The 16,247-nt window shown below is 37.1% G+C and overlaps 1 protein-coding gene and 1 long non-coding RNA gene across 2 annotated transcripts in view; both read left to right on the top strand.

Annotated features, from left to right (window-relative positions):
* Positions 1–3,352, top strand: part of LOC131897227 (uncharacterized) — a 42,198-nt gene extending 38,846 nt beyond the window's left edge. The window contains exon 2 of the long non-coding RNA XR_009375597.1: positions 2,956–3,352. This is a non-coding gene — a long non-coding RNA (uncharacterized LOC131897227). The remainder of the gene's footprint in view (positions 1–2,955) is intronic.
* Zfpm2 (zinc finger protein, FOG family member 2) overlaps positions 1–16,247 on the top strand; it is a 439,361-nt gene that overhangs the window by 39,734 nt on the left and 383,380 nt on the right. The gene's annotated exons all lie outside the window — the stretch shown is intronic.

Here is a 16,247-nt window from a genome sequence, read left to right as displayed (position 1 = left end):
TTGAAGCCTTGGTTTTCGATACCACTATTAGCCTGCACCATTTTTAACTGATGACTGCTGAAAATATAATTTGTCACGTCTACTCTCAAGTCATAATATGCTAATGAGTTTTCTGCCCTATATTCTTCAGGCAACGGTTCTTAAACTGGTCCAGTCTGATGGCGTTTGCTTCCTTCTGACATTTTTTTTCTTTTTGCTTGGGGCAATTAATCAACCTGTTCCCGTTGGATGTAATAGTCTTGCTTTTCTTGAGATATATACATTTTTCTACAGTGTAGGAAAGTTAGGCCCTCGTGTATAGTGTATGTGAAAACATCACCATGATAATTCCATCCACCGTGCCTTTTGTCAAACAAATTTGATGTTCACTCTCTTGCTCAGTGTGTACCGCAGACATCGAGATGCCATTAAATTTATTTCTTTGGTGGCTTTATTTTCTCATTAATTTCTCCCCATTGGAAAGAGATGTCCAAGTGGAAAGAGGAGCTGCCTACATGCTCCTCCGGCGGCTATGTGCCTTTGCTGGGTGAGGTTTCGTGTTATGCCAATATGCCCAAGGGCCCTGGATCCGTGCTGAGCAGGGACTGCAAAGACCAATGGGTGCCGTTTGTTCCAGAGCATGCTAAAATTTCAGGTAGGAGCTTAATTATAACAATCACAATGTATTCACTTGAATGGAGCATGTGTTGGGACATGTAAAAGCCATTGGGCTCTGTAATGAATTGTGAAAATGTCTGCATCTCTTTCTGAAAGTCTACCACCAGGGAAAGATGAAGCAGGCCTCTCCTCCTCCTCTCTACTTTCCTCTTCTGCAATCAACACCTGGTTTGATTACATCTTTTTGAACTCCGACAGCTGTACTGTGAAGTCCTTATTTGGAAATTTTTATAGAATAGGATAACAAATACAGTGGAAACTGTACTTTTGGGGAAAAAAAATCTACTTTTTCTTGTCAACCTATAATTCATATTTCTTTTAGCCAAGGATAATGCAGTTTTATTGCTGTTTGAAACCATGCTGTGATTTCCCTGGGTCCCTTGGTTTTCAAGGGAACGAGGGTTTGAGAAGGGCAGGGCAGATGCTCAGGTCTTTGTGGTACTTGGGGAGATATTGGCACTCTTAGCCATATTTACTCTGGCTGTGACATTTACATTGGTTTGTGCACGGCTGATCCTCTTTAAATATCTGTTAAAAACTGAAATAGCAAGAAAATACAGATGCAGTGCTGTTGAATACATTAGGCACATTTCACCAAATTTTTTTTCATTCACTTTTCTTTTTTGAAAAGTCAAAAGGATCTGTGAACTGAGAAGTTATATGCAGTTGTGTGGCTTTTCATCTCCTTATGGCCCTTGCTTTCTAGGCAGCTAAGTGGTGTGAGTATTGTATATTGTATTTCTCTCCCAAACCACATGTAGAAATGATATGCACAAACACACATACACATGAGACAGAATAGTTTCCTATTCAAGTGATAGCAAAGAAATTCTGCTGGTTCGTATTTGTGATGGTTTTGCTTCTTAGTGTGATGGTTTGCTCTTCTTTACTTTTGATCGTTGTACTTTTTAAATAAAAACTCTTACTGCTTTCCCCAATACATTTTTACTTCTTCCATGATTTTTTTTTCCAAACTAGAATCTTGAATTCCCCTCTACTACATTACTTAACATATACCCCTTGCCTGTATTCTTTGTCCCTTCAGTCATACCTGACTAAAGGCCATTGCTAAGACGGCACTGTCCCATTACTCACTTCCAGTTCTATTGCTTTGCGTATTTGCACTGCTGTTCTTTCCCTGAAACATCTCTCCTCTGCCCACTCTACAGCCTTGACTCTAGTGAGGTGGGATGTTCACATTTGGTCCCTGTCTCCTACCTTGTTAATTTGTTACTCTTCACTTGCGTCTTTCTCATTGAGAGAATCCATGAGACGTTCCCTGGCCTACCAAAAGCTTTCTAGTATTTTCTGATGCACAGGAATAACTATTCTGTTTTACATTGCTATTGTAAAAATAATGTCAGGAAACTTGACGTTTAAAAATACACCTTTACATATAAACTAGCTTGTCTCCCATTTGAGTATGTAAACATTTTTCAAAGGGGACTCTGCTCAGTATACAAGTATCATAGGCATATTTGTTTTGCCTTGTCTGATTTATAAAATAGACAATAAATTAGAAATTCATAACTTGCTTTATCAACACATTGAGGGAAATTATTGAGTATTTTCTCCTATACTTTAAGCAAGACTTTTTTTTTCTTGTAGTGACTGTTAGAAATTCTGTTACATGCTTGTTTTCTGAGAGATATTCTGCCACTTAGAAAAAAATACACATATTCTTTTAAAAATAATTACAACCAACCTGAAGATAAATGGAGATAACTCATCAGTATTTAAGAGGTATCATTTACATTTTCAATAACTCATTTGGGAAGCTAATATGTTACTAAAGGGAAGGACATGTAAGTCATCCATCTCCTTAACCACACAGTGATGGAGGCCCCGTGCCACTGCCTGTTACTGGGTTCAGCAAAGCCTTTGCATATTTATAATTACCCTTCCATAAATAGTTTGTGACTTGACCATAGCATTTTGCCACTCTATTAGAAAGAGGCAGAAGGTCCAAGTTAAAAGCAAAATCCTTAATGAATTTAAGAAAATTAAGCAAAGAGCTTTAGGTTACAGGAGCAGAGTTAATGGATTCAGCTTTTCTTTACTTTCACTTCAACCAACAAATTCTGCATTCATTTTCCAAATGTGAACCTTGGTAAATTAAAATGGAGTAAAATTAATTTTGTGAAACTGTTATATCACCCTTGGAGATAATTGGAGATAACCTAGTGTGCCGAAAACCTGGAGCTTGAAAATCAGTATTTGTGGGCTTGGTTTCTGAAACTACATTACAAAAGGATTCCAAGATTCAATTTTAATGAAAATTTCTCCACTTTTGCTAAGGCTCTTTTATGTGACATAAGCTGTCAGAAGAATTGAATTGTGATGGGGTCTGAAAATACAGATGGCCAGTTCCACAACTAGAGTGAGTGCAAGACAATGCAACATACTGTGGTCCATGCATGCACCACAGCATCACCCGGGAGCTGCTTACTGAACCACACTTGCTGCTCCTAGTCAGATCTGCCAACAGATTCCACACAAATGCAGACTAGAAACTGTGAAGACCGCTCCATCCTGAAGAGCTTCTAATCTGTGGAACCCCAGAGTTATTAACATTATCGGGAACACTCTCAACCTTCCAACTGTATATACAATGCAAAGAGATCTAGTTTGTCATCATCCTATACTATGGACTGTCGATTTGAGTAAAGAATGTTTATCATCTGTCTTTCCACAATCCTTGTCTGTTTTCTGCAATGATTCAGTTGAACAGATTCAAATGTAAACAAAGGATCCAGAGCACTGGATGAAGAGTGCAGAGTCCATAACTGTTCTGAGGGTGATGTAAGCTTTCTTCACTCCTGTGTCCCTCCAACATAGCAAAGGGCTGAGGCAGCTGAAAAGAACCATCTCCAGGCCCTATTTTGCCACTGAGATGGGTTTTTTATTTTGTTTTGTCTTTTTGGCTTTGCACTGGGTTTTTGGCTCATGCCTCTGTTCTTTCACTATACAGGAAACTATCTGCAAAATGAGTCAGATTCCAGATTCTGTGAACAACTTAATCAGGCAGATGTTTTCCTATGGGACAGAGGTTTTTAATCTCTCTACCAAGCTGTTGATGGTTTTTCCACATGTAGCAGTTTGCTAAGAAGCGGCACGTATTCTGTTTTATATCACTGGGCTTTTAAAAATGATTTGGGTGTTTCTTAAACTCTTTAACTTTCCTCTGTTTATAAAACTGCAGGTGTTGATTATATGCCGTGTTTGTAACCTGCAGGTGCCTGTAACATACTATTGTCAATAGCAATATCACTTACATACCATGTTTTAGGGTCAACTTAAAATATAGTTTGCTCCTTGGGTAGGTGTGGGACTTTGTGCCTACCTCCTCTCTTCATGCTTGAACACAGTCTAGCTTGAGTTTGCACAGGTTCTGCGCATGCTGTCAGGAGAAGCTACTAGCAACTGACAGCTGCTGGGATAGGCGGAGTTAACTTTCCCTGAGAACATGGTAGCCCTTGTGAAGCAGAACATTCTCCAGTAGAAGGTCACACATTCAAGAATATGTAAGCAGGACAAATTGGACTTGACAGGTTAACAAAGAGGGTGGTGGGAGTGAGAACACAAAGTTGAGTGGTTAAGAGATGGGAGGTGGAGGTGGATCTGGGAGGAGTTGGGAAGGGGGCAAATATGATGAAAGCATTGCATGAAATTTTCAAAAAAACTAATATATGTTATAAAACGCACATACACAGGCACATAGACATATATGGATGCATATACCTATATATACACATATATATTCTGTACCAACATATACTCATACAAATTATTTCTTAACAAGATGAATTCTTAGAACAATGGCATATGGAAATTAGAAACTTGACTATAATAGATTCTATACATACAATGGGTAATTGTAAAAACATTTCTCTTGGTTATAGAGCATGTATAATAAGCTTTTAATCTGTTAACTTACTGCAGTTAAGATGAATATAATTTTAAGTGACCTGAAAATAAAATCATTTTATACTTGACTTCTCATACACAGATTTTGTTTACTTGCCAAAGCACGGCCTCGGCCTCCTCTAGCTGGTCACTACTGTAAGATGACAATAATTACACCCTGTTGGGCACCAGTGCTCTTTGTATCGGGGCTACCGAGTCCATATTTTACATCTATTACTGATTGTATTGGATTTGTGTAATGCCTGCTACCTCCCGAAGAGTTACAGTGCCCTAGAGGGTTATTACTATTAGTGGTTCCTGAGAGCCCGAGAAGATAGAAGGCGCCTCATTTAGAAGAACCTAGCCTCTAGTTTGTCTTGCTTGTTATTGCCTTCTATTGATTATATCAACTTGTTTTCAATTTTATTGGCATTATTCAAGTGTTCATTCACATTGAAGGGTGAAGACGGGAGATTTGCCTACACAAAATAGTAGCTTTCCATAAGAGCCTTCTCCTGTAATTAAATAAATGTAAAGAGACTCAGTGCACAACATGGGAACAGAGATCTTAACAAACCTCGTTGTTGCGTTGACTTAGCATGCCATGTAGCCTAAGGGGGCACATTTCACTGAGTGATATCCAGGAGTTAGTGGGGAGTCCTTTTGAATGGAAACGACTAGGGAAGAACCCAAGTCTGGGCTCACAAATCAACCTGTTGTGTTTTGTTACCCTTGTTCCTTGGCTCAGCTACTGCTTTTATTATCCAGCAATATTTCCAGAGGTAACAGTTCTGCTCAGAGCTTTGGAAATTCCAAGGTAGCAAGAGTATGGAAAAAAAATCATATTAGTACTTTTCTTTTTGCTTAGCGAATACCTCAAAGGATATATAAAATTGTTTAAAAATGAATATGTACCTCCATTCATCATTCCTCTAATAAATTAATTGGAGATTTTCAGGCTGCTTGAATATTATATTTTTCTAAAATAACTGTTAGTCCTTCCTCAGCAGTTCAGGCAATAAACATTTAAATGATCATTATCTCAATTTCATCTAAGACACTATCAACATCATATGTTTCCTTTTTCTTCTTTTGCTTACTTGACTCCTAAATACACTTTTATTTTGTACTGCATGCCACCATACAACTAATCATATACAATTTCTAAAATGTCATTTCTATGTGGCTTTAAGGTGGAGCCATTATTACATCATTTTGTTTCACACTTTGTAAAAAATTTCAAGTTTGAACTTTAAAATTTTCAGTTTAAATTCTGTATCAGCTTTAATGCAGAATTTCCCTACTGAATGACAATGCTATCTGTATGTTGTTGGGGACACTCATAGTGGGTTTATGCTCTCTAACAGACATGAGTTTACTAAGGCAACCTCTATATTAACGAATTAGAAACATCAATCTCCCTGTTTTAAGATTCACAAAGCTTTGTTTATCTTTAGTGTTGAATATGTGAATGTTAAATAAAAGTATGCATGAAATGATAAGCAATTTTGTAGCCTTTTCACATTGTTTTGTAACAAATACTTACAGATTTTTTCTGTTTTAACACAGTGTCTACATGTGAGAATTAGTCAATTAAGGAAGGGGAGAATTAATATAATTTAGACTTGTAAAAACTACTAGGTCAAGAAATAGGGCAATTAAATCTGATTTACAGCAAGTCGAAGTGAGGCATTTACATCCTGAAATTAATTATGTGACTTTTTGTTTAAGTTACATCCAGGAAGGAAGTTTCAAAGAAAAGAGAGATTCAAGAGAATTTTGTACATACCCATCCCACTACTAATTAGTAAAGATCTTATATTCAACTAATGGGTCAGAGTCCATCATGACCTGGAAACCTTATTATACTTCTATTGAACTGTCTGAAAATTAAACTCTGTGATTTTATGTGATCAAGTGTATAATTTGTGCATGTTTTGGTATATCTACCTATGTATCCATGTTGCAAGGTACACGAGAGATAGAGACTCTGTTCCACAGGGTTGACAAAAATGTGTGCTTTGGGACAGATCATGTGTGAAAGACCTAAGATCTTCAGTTAGCAATTTTTAAGAAGAATTTCTTTTCTATTTCTCAGGACAGTAACCTTCTGCAGTGACATCTATTTCTTGTACAGGGTACCCTGTGTTGGCTTTTCACTCTGAAATGCGGAGGTCTCACAGCATTAATCTTTGACTTTTATGGCGGTGACAGCGCTTTCACTGGCTTTCACTGCAGTTCTTGCTCACCGGTTCCCTCTGTACTCTTTCACACTCCTTGCCCGGTCACTCTTAGTTTTCAGGAAGCTTCTCTGTCCCGGGCACCCGTATCTTAGGTTGCGCTCAACTTTCCAAGTGTCTTTATTATTCACTGCAGGTCCAGCTTAGAATGAGATCCTTTGGTGATTCCATAATTCACAGAAGAAGCTAAAATGCAGTAATGTTCAGATTAAGTGTTAGTTGAGTGAGAGATCATTGGGCTTTCAGTTTATAAGTCTACCCTCCCCACACCTGACGTTAGAAACCACACTTGAATCTTAGAAGATGACAGAAGGGACAAGGTTTTATAGTTAGGGCCCAGAAATCTGGGGTGTCCTAGCTCAGAACATGTTTGATGAAACTGAGACTTCACCCAGTGGATGGTCAGCCTCTCTTAAGGTAGCAAGTTAAAGGGGCAAATTCCATTGCTCACATTCAATTTGGATACTGAAATTAAATAATTAGATACAATCATCATTTCATGAGTTTTGTAGAAGTGCCCCCTATAGTAAGGGATTTGGAATTTGTAAATGTCTCATGCATAGAAAACATTTTTAGATATTTGCAAAGCTGTTTAGATTTCGAGCCAGTTACCATCACAAGTTCTTGTTCACTTGTTTCTTAAGTTAAATATGGTGTGGAAAGTCTTAGCTCACAACGTTATTGGCAACAAGAGAAGGAAAATGACCTGTCCTTCAATGCAGAAGGAAAACAACCTCTCCTGGAGGAAGACTGATGGACTCAGGGACAACCACCTCACTCAGCTCCCTGACTTTTGATACAACGTGCAGCAGAGCCAGGGATTCCTCCCTTTCGATGGGAAATTTGCATATGCAGGCACTTTCCATGGGACAAGTTAATTTAATTTTTCCTTCATTTCATTTTAGCTTCTAGTAAGGCTCATATGTAAGACTTCCCCCATCAATATAAACTGATTGTTGAGTGAATTCACTGATTTTGATGAATTAAGGCTTAAAGTCCAAGTATTATTATTGATATCAAAATGATACAAGAATGATTCAAAATGAACAGATACATGAACACCAAATGCAGAATGACATATTGAATTCTGGAGACAATTAATTGATGTTAGTTATGTACACATTATGACACTTTACATAATTCCAATAGGAAACATTTTCTATGAAATTCATCTTTCTGGTAACTAGTTATAGACCATGGGTAGATCTTGCTATAGAGAAGGTATCACTAGAAAGTCACCTTTTAACATTTGTGTTCATGTCAACAAATTTGGAAAGTTCTTGTGGAAGAGATATTATGAGAAACTATAAAAACTCTTTGTGAAGATAACTTGAACAGGCATGTCATAAGCAAAGTGTTCACATGAAATCGCTCATAGGAAGGGAAACTGGGCAAGCATGGCAAAGGGTTTCTGAAGGAGGTTAGAGTAATGACTGGCTGCTAGTACTTACCCTTAATACCGTCTAGGCAAATTTAGGCCCTTCAACTTTTATTTTGCTAGCTCATATGTTATCGCTGACTTGCACCTGATCAGACTTAGATGATACAGTCACTCAAAATTCAAATAATGATGCCTGACTTAAAGCACTCAGTAGTTAGACTAAGGAAAGAAGAATAGCAATCTCTATTTTTCTATTTTTCTTTATTCTTGATGTATCATTATGAAACTGAGTACTGAAACTGAAAATTAACAACCAAGGACAAGCAAAATACAATCATTTTGATTATGCTGTCAGTAGGTAAGGGATTGAAGGACAGTCTGCCCATATCTCTTTTAAAAAAAGACCTCTATTCATAAATGCACAGGAAAAGTAGGCTTAATGTGTGAGCACAGTCTGTCACAGAGCTTGGCACACAACAGCCATTCTACAAAACACATCTCAACATTGTCTAGAATTGTCATTTCAATCGTGGAAATTTAGCTTCTGGATGTGTGCAATGTTGACCTAGGGATTTGTGGACGTGCAGGGCTTTAAGTCTCCGTGGTTCTGCTTCATTTGATTTACAAAGTGCTTTTCAACATTAACTTTGTAATGAATGAGTTTTATTCCCAGAAGATGTTTTAGCCAGGAGTACACATCTTGTGATTTATGACTACATCAAATAATAAAATATAGAAAACCACACATGATGGGGCCCATTAGGTTATTTCTAGATAACTTTCCTCCTAAGTTACACTGGCTGTGTTTTTCTATGTCTATGTCTGATAAGTGCATTTATCTTAACATCATATTTTCACAAGATTAATAATACTTCTTTTTTAAAGAAGGCCTTTTGAAAATTGAAGAGAATCATCCTGACATGAATTATATGAATGTGAGGTAAATAATATTATGATTTTGCATTTTTAAAGCTATCTGGTCTTATAAATATATTTTTGACCAGATATGTTGCAGAAATAGGTGTACTTCGAAGAGAAAAATGGTGATGAGGCCAGAAAGATTTTTAAATTTGAGCAATAGTATGTCCTCAAACTTTACCCTGAATCATTAGTACACAAATCCATCTTCTTAATTAAATGGGGCCTTTGGCCATTGAACACTAGCATATGGACAGACTTTGTTACTAGATGTTATTATGACAAGAGTCAGACCACATAATCCACTAGAGGTAGGATTTAGTTATATTGGTGGCTAGCTACAAAGTGATTTTTATGTTTGTAAGAATATTTTCTTTGTTCTATGAGTGTCAATTGTTTCAGTCCTGATAAAAATCTAAAACAGGGTCAGTTTTATTCTTTGGTTAGAGAAATTGTGACATTTCCTTCTAGTAAACCAGAGATTTCTTCATTCTACAAAGGACATGTACTGTATTATTTGTCTAACTTACCTTGGTGTGCAGCGAGGCAGGCAGTAAGAATAATATCCTTGGATTATAATGTTAATAAATTCCACTAAAAAGCATGCATGGGAAGATGGAGAGGTGGCTCAGAGGTTAAAAGTACTTGCTGCTCTTCCACAGGACCCAGGTTCAGTTCTCAGCACCACTTCCATCAACTCAAAACTAACTGAAATCCCAGTTCCAGATGATCAGACTTGTTCTTCTGGCCTCTAAGGTATTGGGACACATGTCACACACACACACACACACACACACACACACACACACACACACACACATAAATAAAAGTATATCTTAAAAATAAAATGGACTTTCAAATGATGAACATAATTATGATAGTATCCACATTTTAGTTAATGGCTGCAGCAGTTAAGCATTATGTATTGTCCTTGAGAACTTTATCCATGTTTTCCAACTGTCTTTAAAGTGTTAGAGAAATAATTTGTAGTAATATATTAAACTGAATGGCAATAATAAGAGGAAATCTGAATGCTTGTCCAAAGTCTGAAGCCTATCTTTCAGATGAAGATCCAACAAACCACTGAAAAATAATACTTTCAGGCATCAGTAAATCGATTTCAGAACTGTCAGCACATAGTGTGTGGGATGGGAATAATAATAGAACTAATAGAACGTGTTTTGTAAGACTCTGAAGAGGCTAACAAAAGGCACTGTGTGCCAACTGCATGATGCATTTGCACTTGGGAGATGTCGTTTTGCTCTTTAGAGTGGATACATGTCTTTATAAGAAGGGTAACCTTAGCTTAGAACAAGGAAGACTTTTCTAACTCATACATTTACAAAGGTCCTTTCCAAAATCGTGACTCCATCTTGGAAGTTTTAAGCAGTATTTTCTTAATCATCTTTGAGATATGTTGCACAGGAAAAAATGCTGAATGGGAGTCTGATCTACATAACATTTATGAATGCTTTTCTTTGGCATTATGTATAGTGTAATGAGGACTCCACTGTAGTATGATGCATTATAAAGTATACAGCTGTGCTGTAGAAACCTGAGGCTGAAAGGGGCATTAACATCAGGATGAGCTTCAGCACATGTGGGCTGGGAATTAAATAAGATTATGTCAAAAGCAAGAAAATCATATATATTTTCTAAACAAAAACACTCTGTACTTAGACATATTGCAGCATTTGTATGATTATTTTAATTCTATAAAAAAAAACTTATAGACTAGAAAGATAAGACAACTAAGGCAGAGAAAGGTAAGGAACTGGTCTGAGGACTTGGAGCTGATATGGAGGCTTTGAATGATGTCCGAAAGCAGAGAGTTGAAGCTGTTTGTCCCATGGACTGTGCTGTGTGCGCAGACACTCAGCTTTCCTGGTGCATTTGTATGATGGACCTTAAGGATGCTTATAAATGGGGTTCACTTTTATTCAGTTTGAAACTATTGACACTCTGGTGCTGAGCATGCATTGGTATTTATTTTACAAGTTATACATTTTCAATGCAAGATACTAGAATTTTGTGAAGTCCCCCAAATGCCTATCCTTTATTTAATATTTTTGTTATAATAGTTTTCTTATGTGCCTATGAATGCATATCTATGCACAATTACATCAATAGGATATTTTCTGAGAGGGAAAAACAGGACTATACTACAAAGAGGAGACAGGAAATCATGTATCAGTCTCTCTGTCATGAGAATCCCAAACTGAATCTTTTAAGAGTTCATGCATTCTGGTGCTAGGGCATTGGATGACTAAATGATGTAGAATCTATATGCTTGAATTTCTTAGGTTGTGCTCTTTTCATAATTATGGAGGATGAAAATAATTACAGTGTCAATATTTACTAATAGAAAAGAATTTTAGAAAAGAAATCTAAGCTTAAAGGTACACAGTTGAGTGTTACAGAGATGAGTGAAGGGGACAGACTCTTCAGAGCAATCAAAAAATCTTCATAAAAAATAGATTCTCTTATGCCATTGTTCAAAATTAAATCTGGGAAATGTATAAATTATTATTAAGTTATTGGATTGTTGTTGCAGGTATAAAACTAAAATATAGATTGCTGAGTATATTGTTAGACAATCTAATGTGGTGTTGCTTTATATAAGAAAGGAATATGATGTTGGAATAATTAAACAAAATAATACTAAGGATTTTTAAGATGGTTAGCCAAATTTGAATATTATTTGATATTGCAATTGCTCCATAAAAATTAATGGTCTTGAATTGGTGGAACACCCCATTCTACCTTTAAAAATGTCTTTGTTCTTAGATATGTACTGAAAACACTTAATCTAAAAGGAAAAGAAGGTGTTCTCACCTGTCTTTAAAGTGCCTTAACAGAATAATAGTATTATTCTTCACTATTACTAGTGATAAAGAGACATAACAAAGATGTGGCAATATGTGGCAATTTAAAATTCCAGGTGAAGGATACATGCATGTTTATATGTAAGTACTGTTATTTTGTGAAGGTTTGAAAATGGCAAGTAAAATGTAGGAGGTGTTCCTAATGACTTAAAAATAGTAATGATATTGTTATTTAGTATTTACTGATATTTCTAGGAAACATTAATGTTTGTGAAAATTTGTACAAGTCAGACTAACGACATTATAGATGCTAGAATAATTGAACATTGATTATTAATTGCAGTATGTCTTGATAGGTCTCCATAATACTGGAGTAAACTTTTCTCCGACCTTTTTTCAAAAGACCTTAACTTTTCAAAGTGCCATGTTTTGTGAGAGGCAATATTGTGGTGGAGAAGGCAGAGAATACCAGACTGTGGGGGTGTTTTTCTCACTCACCACCTTCAGTAGTTTGGAATTTGAATGGTTGGTCAAGAAACATGGAAGCTAATGATTGGAATGTATTTAACTAAGTAAGCAAAGGAGAGACTTTGTAAAATGCAGAGGAGAGTGGGAGAAAAATGCCTTGGGTGGAAATAACATTCGAAATTCATATATCATCTCTTGCTTTGTACACAGGAGGCCAGCGGGTGCTCTGACCAGTATAGTTTTCTATCTCACTCTTCTTATCTTAAACCTTTGGGAAACAACCGAGAGACCATTACTATTCTTGTTGGTCAGAAGACCTCCCGTTGGCAAATTGCCTTGGTCTTCCATTCTTGATATACCGTCTGTGGGCCCTTCCCTTATCTGCTTCAGATGAAAGCAGAGGACCCGCCAAAGGTCAGAACAAGCTCTGTCTCTTCTCATGACCTTAAATCAGCCGGCCATGCCAGGATCCTCCTATTTTACTCTTTCTCACCAAGTACTCCTTGCTCAGTTGAGTACCTCTGGGAATTCTTCAGGATTTTTTTTAGCTGATCTTGCATTTGGCTTATTACACTGTACTTTTCAATGTTACTTGTGTTTTTTTACTAAAGTTGCACTTATATGGGAATGTGTTTTACTTCTTCCACCTTAAACCGTCTCTTAAATGGGTTTTATGAAGAATGTCTTTGTTTTCAGAGTCAGTGACTTCTGCAGGCTCCCTAACCACCATTACATCTAACACATGCAGAGTCAAAGAAATCTCAGGAAAATGAGTATAGTGCTGTATGATTATAAACACAGAATGCTAAAAAGAAAAGGTAGATTATCTGACTAAAAATGCAGACAAGTCAGTGTCTGGTTTCATGACCAAGTCGGAAGAGTGAGAGGAATAACAAAATAGCAAATGAAATAATAAAGAGACATGGGAACCATAAATACATTAAACTCAAGAAAATGATAAAGGAAGCCCTGTCCTCTATCAGATAGGAAAGGGAAGCTCTTAACTGATGACATACAGGAAGCACAGACTTTTAATAAGCATTTTCTTTACCTCTGTCTCACACGGAAAGGTCAGCTTTGATCTAATCGCTGGAATAGCCAACACCTGGGCTGAGGGGCAGAGAGTCATGATAAAGGACTAAGCAAACCGCAGATGGAGCAAAAAGAGAGAAACTAAGAGGTGGTTCAAATACTGGAACTGGAAAACTTCATTATCTAAAAGGAAGACTTGTAAGGACTCCCAGGGCACACACACACACACACACACACACTTAGTCTTAGGGGAGAATTTAACAATTGGTTTTGTGATTTAGTCATAAAATTTTATGTGTACAATTTGTCAAAGTCCTCATGGATTCTGCAATACTTATTAGTTGTGGTTTTGTTTGAGACAGAACCTTACCCTGTAATCCAGTCTGGTCTGTAATTATTTATATGTCCAGGCAGCCTTGAACTCATGATGACATTCATAAAAAAATAAATAAATAAATAAGCCTTGAAGTTGCCACCTGGTCTTGTGCCTGTTTTTTGATTTCCTAGTCTCTACTTAGTGTTAGCCCGTCCCAGTCATTTTTCCCAATGCTCAGTTAACACTGTTGCTAAACATCTCTCATATATTCAAGTCCAACTGTGTTTCCTTCAACTCTCGGCATCGCTGAACAAAGTCGCTTCTTCCTCCTCAGTGAGTGTTTTCTTCTTTTGACTTTGACAGCGTCACATGTACCAAGTATTCATTCGGTTTGACTGTCTTCCTGAGTTACCTTGATTAATTGCTCCTCTGCTCAGTGTCTTGGTGCTAGAGTCCTCCAAGCTTCTCTCCTAGACCATCTTTGCTTTCCAGGGAACGCTGTCACTCCTCGTGGTGATGACTTTATCCTACAGTTTCAGATATCATCTGTGTATTGAAAGCTCTCAGATTTTTACGTCTTTATGACATCGCTATGAACATTGATCTTCCATTTCCAACTTCCTGCTGAAAAGCTCCTTCCAGATCTGTAACAAGCATGGCACAGAGAAAAAGAACATCATCTCATTTCCGTCAGTTCCTGTTCACCTGCCCTCAGCTGCTGTCAGAAAGCTGAGGGTATTCATACGTCTCTTTCTCTCATCTTTCCATATTCATAAATCCTGCCAATCTACCTCTAAACCAACTCCATAAACCACCCATTTTTCATGTTAGTTCAGCTCTCCATCCTCCCTTGTTCATAATTTGCTGCTGTATAGAACTTCTATTAATTTCTACCTTGCCCCATTAAAATCCATCTTGTGATTGACACCTAATGTACCATGTCACTCACTCACCCTTATAAAACCTGTCAGGTGCTTGCCAGGACATTCAGAATAAAAACGTTTGGTACTTGTCATAGATGTGGGACTTGTGTTTACGTGCTCACTTTCGTCACAGCTCCATTGTTCTGCAGTCTATTGATGATTGTGTTTCTCAGACTTAAGACACTCAGGCCCATTCCAGAGCTGCTCTCTTTTTATCGTGAACATTCTTCCAGTAGAATCCTTGCTCACTCGTCCATTCTCACCCTTTACAGATTCCTTTAATGTTGTGACTTTCTATACACCTTGTTGCACCAGCCAATATCTCTCCTTTTTGTTAGCACCCTATCACTCATCTTTGATAACTTTATTTTCATTTGGGTATATATTTTTTCAGTTTTTTTTCCTGTACATTTGTACAGCTTACTACAAGTTAAACTTAAAGCGATCGGGACTTTGTCAGTTCTAAGAGAGTTCTAAAAGAGTACATGGTATAGAATAGATCATCTGGAGATATATGCTGAGTAAAAATTGGATGGATGGACAACTATCTGGATACCTTTTACATAAATTGTTAGGTGCACTTTAGACTAGGCATGCCCACATCCGAATTACAGTGTAGTTTCCATGAATTTCGATTACCTCGAAGTGGGTTAGATGTCCCTCCATTACTTTAGTATGAGTGAATAAAAGGAATGTTCACGCGTTGGAGGAACTGGAGAATAATCACTCTAAAATACATAAAATGTGTGTATTCTTTGTTGAAATAACACTTACTTCAAAATATTGCTGTGCACTGATACTGGATTGATTGTCAGATAAAATTTCAAGAGTTCAGTTGACACTGCATTATAGTTGAATGATAAAGTACAGAAGCCCGGGTGAAGGAAAATGTGATCGCAGTGAATGTGAGAGCTGAGCGTGGAGATCAGGAAAACCCGGGCCCTGGATACATGGGGGCGTGTCCTCAGCCATCCTCGGTAACCCTGTGCTTTAGAGCATAGTTAAGATGTCGTCTTCCTCTTTCTTCGCGGAGAACTCTTTTGACACTTCTCGCCTGCAGCCATCTCTCCCTGCTCTACTTCTCAGAGGGCTGAGCTCCTGTCTCTAATCACAACCAATATTTACAGCTTTCTTTTAGTATTATGCGGATGCCTTAATCTCTTCTATGACATGAACTTCATAGGATGAACCACTTTATTGCATGATGTTCTAATTACGTGGTTGCATAAATTTCCTGGAAAGAGTCGTTGGAGGACGTTCTGTGAATGAAGACCACGTAACAGATAATGATGGGTTACGTGAGTGTATGGACTTTTTAGGCGATGGAACTGTAAGAAAATCACTACCATGGCAACAAAAGCTTCAAGTTCAATTTAACATGTATGTCAGCAGTTTGTGGGGGATAGAGTTTTTATATATTAATAAATAAAATTAAGATAAAAATACATCATTTGAAATATTCTGTTATTCAAGTTGTCTTAAAACTTGAAATAGAAATTTTCCTGAGAAGATTAATTTTAAAATAGGTACAAGGAGATGAGATAATAATAGATATTGGTATCTAGGACCTATTTGGCTAAT

The sequence above is a fragment of the Peromyscus eremicus genome, chromosome 20, assembly GCF_949786415.1.
Source record: "Peromyscus eremicus chromosome 20, PerEre_H2_v1, whole genome shotgun sequence".
NCBI lineage: Eukaryota > Metazoa > Chordata > Mammalia > Rodentia > Cricetidae > Peromyscus > Peromyscus eremicus.
Note: the sequence above shows the minus strand (reverse complement) of the source record. Positions and strands in the feature narration are given on the sequence as shown.